The 11,177-nt window shown below is 35.9% G+C and overlaps 1 protein-coding gene across 1 annotated transcript in view; it reads left to right on the top strand.

The window, feature by feature from the left end:
- Positions 1–506: 506 nt before the first annotated feature.
- Positions 507–11,177, top strand: part of LOC148978799 (NACHT, LRR and PYD domains-containing protein 12-like) — a 55,844-nt gene continuing 45,173 nt past the window's right edge. The window contains exon 1 of the mRNA XM_089130763.1: positions 507–594. The gene's annotated coding sequence lies outside the window, so the exon portion shown is untranslated. The remainder of the gene's footprint in view (positions 595–11,177) is intronic.

Raw genomic sequence — 11,177 nt, 5'->3', positions numbered from 1 at the left:
TAAGACGCATACCTTTGGTGCGAGAGACCCGGGTTCGAATCCACTGTGAGACACCAGTTACCACTAGTTGCTCCAGAGGCGTGCGACCTCTGACATACTGTATATAGCAATTGTAAGTCACTTTGGATAAAAGCGTCAGCTTTAGCAACAGTACAAGACATCAGGAAAGGTTTCAAATCCGGAAAGTGCGACTCAATACTGGGCTAAATGTTAAACCCTGCAGTTCTCTCATTTTTAATTATGTTAAAGTTGATTAGTGACTTTAACAGACGAACTGAAGCTCTTCACATTAATATTGAATAGCTATCGAGGCTAAGCTACATTTAAAATAAAATAATAATAAAACAAATATAACAAGAGTTTGCTATAACGGAGTCTGACACAACAAGAAAGATCAGTTCATGAATCAACACTTAACTACTTATTCATGGCCATTTCAAAGTTCATGTGATTGAGGCATAGACTGTGATAAAGGTTCAGGGTTAATGTTTAACCACCGCCTGACTGATATCAGAAGAGCTTTTGAGTCCAGAAGTCTTGATCTGTGATTCTCTGTGATTATACAGAAGGCTGTTGTGGACGTCTCTGTGTCATGTAAGTCAGATTTAAAATAATTTAATGTTTTTTTAATAACACATGTATCTGGAAAATAAATGTAATATAATGTATGATTACATCAGCATGAGTATGAAAATCACATTTCATTGGCTCACACTCATCATGCCATCGTGAATTCACTATGAATATGCACAAAGTTGGAATTTTACGCCTTACAACAATACTAACGTTAAACTTGTGCTGAGAGGAAGCGCCAGGCGAGAAGAGAGCAGAGAAAACTGTATTTCATGGGCAAAAGAAAGATATTCCTCTCAGAAAACACACAAATAAAAACACTTTTAGATGTTTAATGCATGACTATATGGAGTATTGGATCGCTAGACGACAGCTTAAAGGAGTAGTTCACTTTTAAAAAAAACTTTTGCTGATGATTTACTCACCCCCATGTCATCCAAGATGTTCATGTCTTTCTTTCTTCAGTCGAAAAGAAATTAAGGTTTTTGATGAAAACATTCCAGGATTTTCTCCATATAATGGACTTCAATGGGAACCAGTCGGTTCAAGGTCCAAAAGACAGTTTCAGTGCAAACTGTTCAAAAGGCTTTAAACGATTCCAGACGATGAATAAGGGTCTTTTTAAGCGAAACGATCGCTAATTTAAAAAATAAAATAAAATAAGTGCATCACAAAGTGAAACCAAAACACTTTCATATTAGACTTTGAGCTATAAATGATTGTTATATTAGGTTATAAAATATTATATTCACTTCCTAGTTACAGATCAACCAGTTAGTTCAATATTGTTTGAAAATGTCGAATTTGATGACATTGTATGTTTACTGCTGGATGTTTTCAGGCATAATTACTTGCATGTATTAGGTTTTGCATTTGGACATATATTTATTATTAAAGATTAATAAAATAATCTGAAATGTTAATTTTAATTGAGCATTTTTAAAGAGCCCCTATCATAGCATTTGAAATGTTCCTATTTTTGTTTTAGGAGTTCCCAAAAACAGTTTAACATGCATGCAAGGATAAAAAAACACTTTATTTGTATTATAATATGCATTTATTTTTAACTGATTTGCTCACCGACTCCCAAATGATTCGTACAACGACTCATTTTTCCAAACCACTCCTTTGAGTGACGCTAATCGGCGGTGATTGGTCAGATGACAGACCCAGTCAGTTATTGTTTGTTAGCATAACGCATAAACATATTAATAAAGCACTGCAGTACTACAAGACGCTTTATTCTTTATGACAACTCCAATAACAGCGACAAATATTTCACATATTTAAAAAAAAATGACATTGGAGACCTAGAAGCTATGCTAAGCGTAACTTACACACACACACACACACACACACATGCACACACATACTTATTGGGCCTTCCCTCCTCGCGCTCGACACTACAAAACCGTTCAAAACCCATAAAAGCAACAATTATTAATAATACTTACAGGTTGTGATTCGAAGGAGGAAGCTGAACCATATACACTGGGTAAGTGAGTTACTGAGCCCTCCTTCAGGAACAACCGCTTGCGAATCCACATTTGAATTCATTTATGTTTTTGAACTAACGTTATTCGTAATTAAAATGATGAGAACACAATCGGGCTATACTGTTGTGGTATCGTTCCAAATATGAACTCTAACCACTGATTCTTCAAATGCTCGTCCCTGGTAAATGAAAACAAAGTGGCTGAACTATCTTTGCATTGTAGAACACAGCGTCTTCTCGACATGATGCTATGATGAAGTATTTGAATGTGTTGACTTCAAGTTTACACTTCCGTCTGCGCGCGCAGTAACTGGGTGCGGCCAGTATGTGTCTACGTCACTATGAACCATGCAGCTAATGACTCGTTTCAAAAACAATTCATTTCATAGACTCAGAGTCGACTCTCACTTTTGAAAGACAATAACTTTATATACGGTGCACTTTCAGATATAAATCTTTGCAGGATGTTTTCATTCCCTTAGAGCTATATTCTACATCATATGAACAGTCATTTTCAAAAATCTATGATAGGGGCTCTTTAAATATATTCAAATATGGACTGGTATTGTTACTAATATTAGCTACAAATAATAGCTTGATCAGTCACACAAAAGTAATCAGAATAAATATTGACTCACTGCGACCAGGGCGATACTTTAATTATAAATAATAATACTTAAATACAGAAAATAACTGAGTGTTTACATATCATGAACAGAGACCATGTCTCTCCTCTTTCAAAAACTACGCATCGCAAATTAATCAGCAATTTAAAAATTCAGGTTTAAATCGCTTTATAGGTATGGTAAAAAGGCTTTGCCAAAGTTAACATTGCCAAAGTTGAATCAGGCAGTGATTGACAGCGCTCTGGTCCAATAGCATCGGTCGTCAGATACAGTACTTTTTGTAATGTACAGTACAGATACTCTACAGTACTCTAGCCCAATGTTGTTTGAGGTGGCTGGGGGAAATATGATCTAATCAAAGTAAATATGATCTAATCGAAGATTGTAACCATATGTAACTTAAGTTAGACATACAGGCCCTGTAAATGATTGTGCTAAATCAAGACAACACTGCTGTTATAATGTTATGGGCTCTCACTGAGCTCTAAAATACCTCTCCACCTGAAAAAACAACAACTGTATTATAAACAGTATTGGTATATTACTTTTTAAAAAAAAAATCTGACTTAAAAACGAGTATCCAGTATCTGATAGCGACAATGACTGATGATAGACGATAATGATGTAAAGTATTCACTCAAGGCATTGGGTATGATGTAATACTATAACATTAACATTATCTCAAATTATTTATAGGGAATTTTAATAATTACTCATGAATGATTCATTTATTTCATATTACAGTTACATTAATTAATCAAAGCTGAAAATAGACAGATTGTATATATATGAATGATCACCGTAATGAGTTATGGTTCGTCATTAATATAGTCTTATTACAGATAGATTAAATAAGATAATCTTAAATGGAATTAATTTAGTTATCGAACAATCTGTTTGTCTAGCAAACGGCCGTAAGATTAACTCATCAAACTCCCAATAAAGTTATCACTTCTTATAAACTTCAAGAAATATTAATCTTCTGGTCGTGAACATTAATTTTCCTGTGTTTATAAAATCAACCTACTCAATGTAAATAAGGCTTGTGTAGCCAAGATCTGCGTCTCATTGACTTTATGATATGAGCATTTTAAACAGAGGTAATCATGGATACAATGGCTTTAATAAATGCAAGACTAATAATCCATTGAACTACGATTCAAACAGAGTAAATATGTATATACAACCAAAACAAACAAATGAAAAGCATTACTAACACCAAGAGAACATGAGAGAGAGAGAGAGATTTTTTTATAACATTTTAATTGTCTAAATCGTTTAAAAACAATAACAAACACACACTTTACTCTAGACATTTAGCAAAAACTAATTCACCATCTCTAACAAAGCACAGCATTTCTTTGTAATTCCAGACATTTTCAAAATCCTCTATAATATTCATTGTTTTATAGAATAAAAAAATCAAATTTAATTCTAACTCTTACTAAACTCTTAAATACTTGGACTACATCCCGACCCACTTCACCATCTATCTTTTCCTTTTTTGTCAGATAAATAGCCATTTTCGCCTTTCCAATGACAAAGTTAACAAGTTGCCCTTTTTTCCTCTTTTTTTTCCAAAACTTGAACCCAAAGATAAAACCAACCTGTGAAAATATTACTTTAAAATCCACAAACATGAAATTAAGCATCAAAAACAGGTTTTTAAGCCTCACAATGTACAAAACAGTGAAAAATAGTTTCCCTTTGATCACAAAAATGACGTATGCTATCAACTGCTGAATTAATAATGCTAACAAACGCATTTACGGCAACAATACCGTGCAGTATTCTCCACTGCAAATCCCCATTTGCTTTGGTCAATGGTGGCTCGTACATATTCCTCCATACAGGTTTACAATCATTTTCAACACCAAAATGAGCAGCCCACGGTGTTTCAACCCACACTTTCAATTTTTCTCCATCCAATCTGATGGAGTTTTGGTTCCTTGCCACTGTTGCCTTGCTTTTGGCTTGCTTAGTTGGGGATATTTAATATTTAGGTCTCTATTCACTTCTATAATCGTTACTACAAAGCAAACGGACTACACGAGTATAATGTTGTATTTATCAGCAGCGTGTGCTAGCGTATCAACAACGGTATGAGAACCGAAATCATAACCTAAAACATTATAAAATGGTCTAACTAATATAACTTCACACTCACAGTAAGGTTAGAAGTAAAAAAAGATGTGCTTGTTGATCTTTGGGGGGTTTAGCTGACTGTGGACATCCACACAGTTTTAACGTTAATCCAAAGACGACACTTGTCAGGATTTTACTTCGGTTTTGGGAAGGGAAAAAACGGACACCCCCTCCAACCTCTCTGGGAAACGCGTATCTGTGTTACAAATGTCCGAGGCACAACGTTTAACCATATTTTTGATAAAATTATGACGGTAATAGCCTGCCGAGACCAAAAATATGAGACGCCTGTGTTGAAAGTCAATGAAGCGCTGTGAAAAAGTGTAAGACCTCTGTGGGAGCTCGTTCTTGGCTGCGCTGTGATTGGTCAATCTACATTCTAGGGCGTGGCTTAGCCAAAGGTGAATTGCAATTGAATACAACATGCCTGACATGGAACAACCCTGTCTGATTCCCCTTTTAACTTTTACAGGGGCACTCAAGCCACCATTGACCTTAACAACACTTTCAATGTCACCATACAATACCTTAATCATTTCAATAAAAATTGGAGGAAACCCAAAAAAATCAAGTACATTCCATAAATATTGGTGTTCAATTCAGTCGAAGGCCTTTTCTTGGTCTAATGAAATCATGCCAAATTTCTGGCCTGTAATTTTTACTACATCAAACATATCTCTAATTAAACCAATGTTTTCTGTTCTTGATCTGCCCGGTACACAGTACGACTGATCCGCATGTATGATTTGCTCCATCACTTTTCTTAACCTGTTGGTCAAAGTCTTCGATAAAATCTTAAAATCAACACACAGTAAAGACACAGGCCTCCAGTTTTTGATTTCTTTGAGGTCTCCTTTCTTGGGTAAAAGGGTCAAAACTGCCCTCCTGCAGCTCAAAGGCAGCTGTCCTCTGGCAATGCTGTCACAGAAAACTTCCAACAGGTCACTGCCCACCACATCCCAGAAAGCTTTATAGAAATCAACCGTTAGACCGTCTAACCCTGGAGCCCGACCATTTTCCATGCTCATTAAAGCTGTACGCAATTCCTCCAGAGTCAGTTGTCTCACCAACTTTTCTTTTGCCTCTTCCTGCACTTGAGGTAGGCCTCCGAGAAACTCTTGTACAAGCTCTTGGTCCACTGTGTACTCACATTTGAACAAGTCCTTGTAAAAATCTGCAGCCCTCCTGCGCATATCAGCAGTCTCAGTGAGCTCTTGCCCATTGGCTGAGCGAAGACAATGAATGGTTCTACTTTGTCCATTTTTCTTTTCCAAACTGAAAAAAAAACTTGGATGGAGCATCCATTTCAGAAAAATTCTGAAAGTGAGACCTGATCAATGCCCCCTGTGCTTTACTACCGAGCAGTGCTGCCGCTCCCACCACGTGCATCACGTGCTGTGCGTAGGGCACCAAGTGCTGAGGGGGCACCAAAAATATCCTAATGAAAAATCAATCTTCAAACTTCTTGTTATAATCAGATTCAGCGCGTTCTTCATCTTCAATCCGCAGCGGCGCCGAGCAGAGAGCACGTCAGAAACAGAGGACAGGCTGTGTGTGTGTGTGTGTGTGTGTGTTCAGAGCCTCATTGGTCTGTCACCGCTCGTCAATGTCAGAATATTTGAGATGACCAATCAAATCAAAGTAGGCAGGCTTTATGTTCACAGACGCTGAGCGCGAATTTTAACAGTGCAACTCGATGCTTCAGTGTACAGTGTAAGTGTGAGATGAGATGTAAGTATATATTTGACAGGTTTTTTTTGTCATAAATGTTAAATGAATGACTGAAAATAATTAGGCAAACTAATATAGTTTTGTCTAATTTTGCCATTTTGAACTGAAAATAGGCCTATGTAACATGTAGTGTAATAGTTTAGGCTACTGTCATTGTGAGGGGACAAGCAACATGAACAAAGCCTTTTTCATCATGTTAGGCACAGGATTAATAATTAATGTGTGTGTACATATTGAGAATAAAATACAAATTGTAGCCTTTAGTAAATTAAAAAAGCCAACTTTAGGAGGGGAAGAGAGAGGACAAGATAAAAACAAAGAGAAAAAGAGTGTAATGCTGATGAGGATCATAAAGGAATTATGCTTAGGGCACCAAAATGGCTAGCAGCGGCACTGCTACCAAGCAGATCTCTTAATTCTGCCTTCTTTAATCAAAGAATTAACTTGATTTCCTGTAGAATCACGTACGTTTTGCATCTCTAAAATATCATTCTCCAGAACTCAAAATTTTTTAGACATATTCTGGGTGACATTGAAATTGTATTGTACACAAAGTTGTGAATTTGTTTCTTTCCCAAATCCCATCACTGTTGTACACTTGAAAACACTGCTTTTTTATTCTTCCATTCCCTCCAAAAAAAAAAAAACTCAAAACAATTTTTAAAATGCAAATCTTGTAACAAAGCACTATTAAAAATCCAATAGGCACTTTCTAATTTCAACAGGTTTATAAATACACTGCTATCACCATGGAATGGTCAGAAAAACACACAGGACTAATAAGCACATGTTTTTACAATTTGTACTTGATGTTTAAAGCAATACAACTTATCCAGTCATGCCATAGAATGCACACATCCACTAACTCATTCTTGTCAATGAAACGATTCAACGATAATCTGGAAGCTGTATGAGGTTCTAGATGGTTTCTTAGATGGTTTTCTAAATTCATCGCAGTACAATTAAAGGAGGAGATAATGGTCAGGATCACAATTTTGTACAGTGTTTAATATTTTTTCTAAAAACAGCAATCTCTCAGCAGCAATAACTGGAGCATACACATTTATCAAAACAATCGTTGCAACATCAAATTTTGCACTGACTTTTAAAAGTCTTCCTTCCACAATTTCCTCCACCTCAGATGAAACTGGCAAAAAAATTTTGCAAAAAAGACTCCTACACCAGCACTTGTACTCTTTTTGTGACTAAACATAGCCATACCCTCCCATTCTCTTTTCCAATTCACTTCATTTATAATGTCACTATGAGTTTCTTGAGCAAAAAATATATCTACATGTTTCATTTTCATTAATTGAAACAATTGACTCTTTTTCTTTATATCTCTTGCTCCATTCAGATTTAAAGTTGCAAACTTCAAATGAATTATAAATAAAATGTATAGGAAACCAAACATAAATTGCAAAAAACAGAAAGAAACAACAACTCAAATTCTTCTTTTTATTTCAGTTAAATTGGATCTACACGCAATTTTTGTAAAATTTTTTTCAATCTATGGAAATCTTGACTTGATAGTCCTCCTTCCCCTCTTTCTCTCATTAAGAAACGTGCCGACTCAATGAAGATTTTACGATCCGGAAAAAAATTGTCTATATCACCACATTCTGTTTGCCTTTTGTAATGTTCAGAAAACGTTGTACTTTTTCGAGACTGTACCCGCTAGTCTCTTGACTCTCATTCAGAGACACCATATCTGAAGACCCCCTCTCACCAACACTGACCAAAGAAGCATCCGTAGATGAGTCATCAGATGTGTCCTCCGAACTATTATCTTCCCCATCCTTTCTTGACTCTTGGCTATTCATTAGTTGTTTCTTTAATTTTGAACCCCCTTCACTTTTTCTGGCTTTCCTTTTCACTACAGGAATTTTAAATACCAATTCTTCTTCCATCATTATTCGTTCCTCATCTATTGTGTCTTCTATCACGTCTTTTATCATTTCACCATCCAGGACCTTTGGATCAATCTCATTTCTCTTTTTCTTATCCTCAGTTTATTTATCAGTGTTTGCACTTTCACTAAATTGCGTACCTGCAGGTTGGTTCTGCTTCCTTTACCACCTGAATCACATTTTGTTTATTTACATCACTTTGGGTAACATTGTTTTGCTCTGGACAAAAACGAACTTGATGTCCTACTCCCCCACACCTAAAACACTTCATTGTTTCAGTTGTGGCAAAAATCACATACTCAAAACCCTCTACTTTAAACTTCAGCGCTAAATTTAATTCCTCCACATCCCCCTTCAGAATCATGAAAAGTTGTCTACGAAAAGACACTACATTTTAAAATTTTTAAACATTTTAAAAGTGGAGACTTACAACCCAGTGAATCTTTTTTACTGCCGAAACTATTTGCCCGTGTCTTGCCAATTCTAAAATCTCGTCACTAATAAATGGGGGTGCATTTGAAATCACAACTTTTTTTTTGCCGGATTAACAAGCGGGAAAATTCCAATATGTTCGCCTTTAATTTCAATCCCTTGTTCAACAACTTGATTCACTTTTTCAATTGACTCCAAAAACAATACAATTGCACTGTTCATTCTTGACGCCGACTTAATGGAACCATGTCCAACAATCTCTCCGACAGCGAGACTACATTCCTCAACGGAGCATTCCATCCAACGCCATGCCGGCGCATCAACTGATTAAACGTCATTTTATTATAAATGCCACAGCGGCCAGAAAAGGCGTCAATCCGGCCGCTGTAACTTCCACCACCCCACTACCTGTGCTTTTCTGAAACCACAGCCAGCTAAAAAAAATCTAGAAACATCACCATTGTTACCAGTTCGGGTTTAGACCTGGTTACTCGACAGAAATAGCAAACTGCTGTTTAATCGAAAATGTAAAAAAGTCCCTGGACAAAGGTAATGTGGTAGGAGCCGTATTTATCGACCTTACAAAAGCTTTTGATACGGTCAATCATAGTTTGCTTTTATCCAAAATGTTACATTTTAATTTCTCAAATGAAGCTGTGTTGTGGTTTGCATCCTATCTTCGCTCTAGAGTGCAGTGTGTCAAGGTTGATCAAAACGTATCTGCACTTTCAAATATAAAAATGGGCATCCCGCAGGGCTCTATACTTGGCCCTTTGCTTTTTAGTCTTTTTATAAATGATCTACCTCTGCACTGCTCAGGTGCCAGTTGTCAGCTCTATGCAGGTGATGCAGTTCTTTATGTACCCGCCAAGTCACCTGAGCAGGCTGCAGCTATACTGTCCACTAGTATGTCTGACATTCAACAGTGGCTCATTCAAAATCAATTAGTTTTAAATTTCTCGAAAACAGTTTCCATGTGCTTTTCCATTAAAAAAATAGAAATAAAAGGAAGATTTAATATTAAGTTACAAAATAAAGAAATTCATACAGTTACAGAATTTAAATATTTAGGATTAGTCTTAGATCCTCAACTTAAATTTGAAAAACATATAAAGAAAATCCAGAAAACATTACAAAGTAATCTCAATTGTCTTAAATTAATTAGAAGCTACATTCCAAGCCAGGCAGCCTTAATGTACATACATGCTATGATATTTTCTCACATATCATATTGCATGACATCATGGGCACAAGCAGCTCCCACTGCAATCAAACGCATAAAATCTTTATATAATAGAGCAATACAACTTTTGGATAAAAAACCATTAAGTTATCATCATTGCAGCATCTTTAAGAAATATAATTTAATGAATTTTGATAGCTTTATGAAATTTTCCTTTCTTAAACTAATTTATAAGTGCATTAATAATCTAGCACCTGAGCCACTAAGTACATTTATTGTGAGACAGGACAACATCCGAGTCACTAGGAGCTCCACAAATCTTGACTGTAAAATATCATACTGCAGGACCAGTTTTGGACAGACAACCTTCTCTGTAAAGAGTTCTAAACTCTGGAACTCTTTACCTTTTGAAGTCAAGACTGTATCAGACTTGTTCATTTAGGCTGAAAAATTGGTTAAAAACAAACCAAAACTGTACTCATTTTTAACTACATTTAATTATTTGAGTTGTATATGATATGTATGTATGCTTATTAGTATTTTTATTATTAGTATTATTATTTTTTTATTATTATTATTATTATTATTTTATATAATTGAAGTAGCTTCATGTAAATTTTATTGTGTATAAAAGCCCTTCCAGGGACAGGAGTTGAAAATTAGCTATAGCTATAAACTTTATATGCAACACTTCAGTGATATGCTTGATCTTGACACTATGTTTGTTTGCATTGTCCCTGTCAAATAAATAAATAAATAAATAAATTAAGAAAAGAAGAAATAGAGCAAAGATCAGACTCACCAAACACTCTCAAACACACAATCACTCACCCGCACCATTCACGCATGCGCACAGAGAGAGAGAGAGAGAGAGAGAGAGAGAGAGAGAGACTAAAAGTCAGGATGAGAGAGAGAGAGAGAGAGAGAGAGAGAGAGAGAGAGAGAGAGAGAGAGAGAGCTACTTTATGGCCCTGTAGAAGCAGTTTTTGTAAAAATAGGCTAACGATTGCATCATAACACGCAACTCTCTCTCACACAGTAGAGAAATTACCATATAGACAAGAGGAGAAGCTTGCGCGCAA

This window comes from Pimephales promelas, chromosome 5 (assembly GCF_988280905.1).
Source record: "Pimephales promelas chromosome 5, fPimPro1.hap1.1, whole genome shotgun sequence".
In the NCBI taxonomy this organism is placed as follows: Eukaryota; Metazoa; Chordata; class Actinopteri; order Cypriniformes; family Leuciscidae; genus Pimephales; species Pimephales promelas.
The sequence above is the reverse complement of the archived record's forward strand: the minus strand, read 5'-3'. Positions and strand labels throughout refer to the sequence as shown.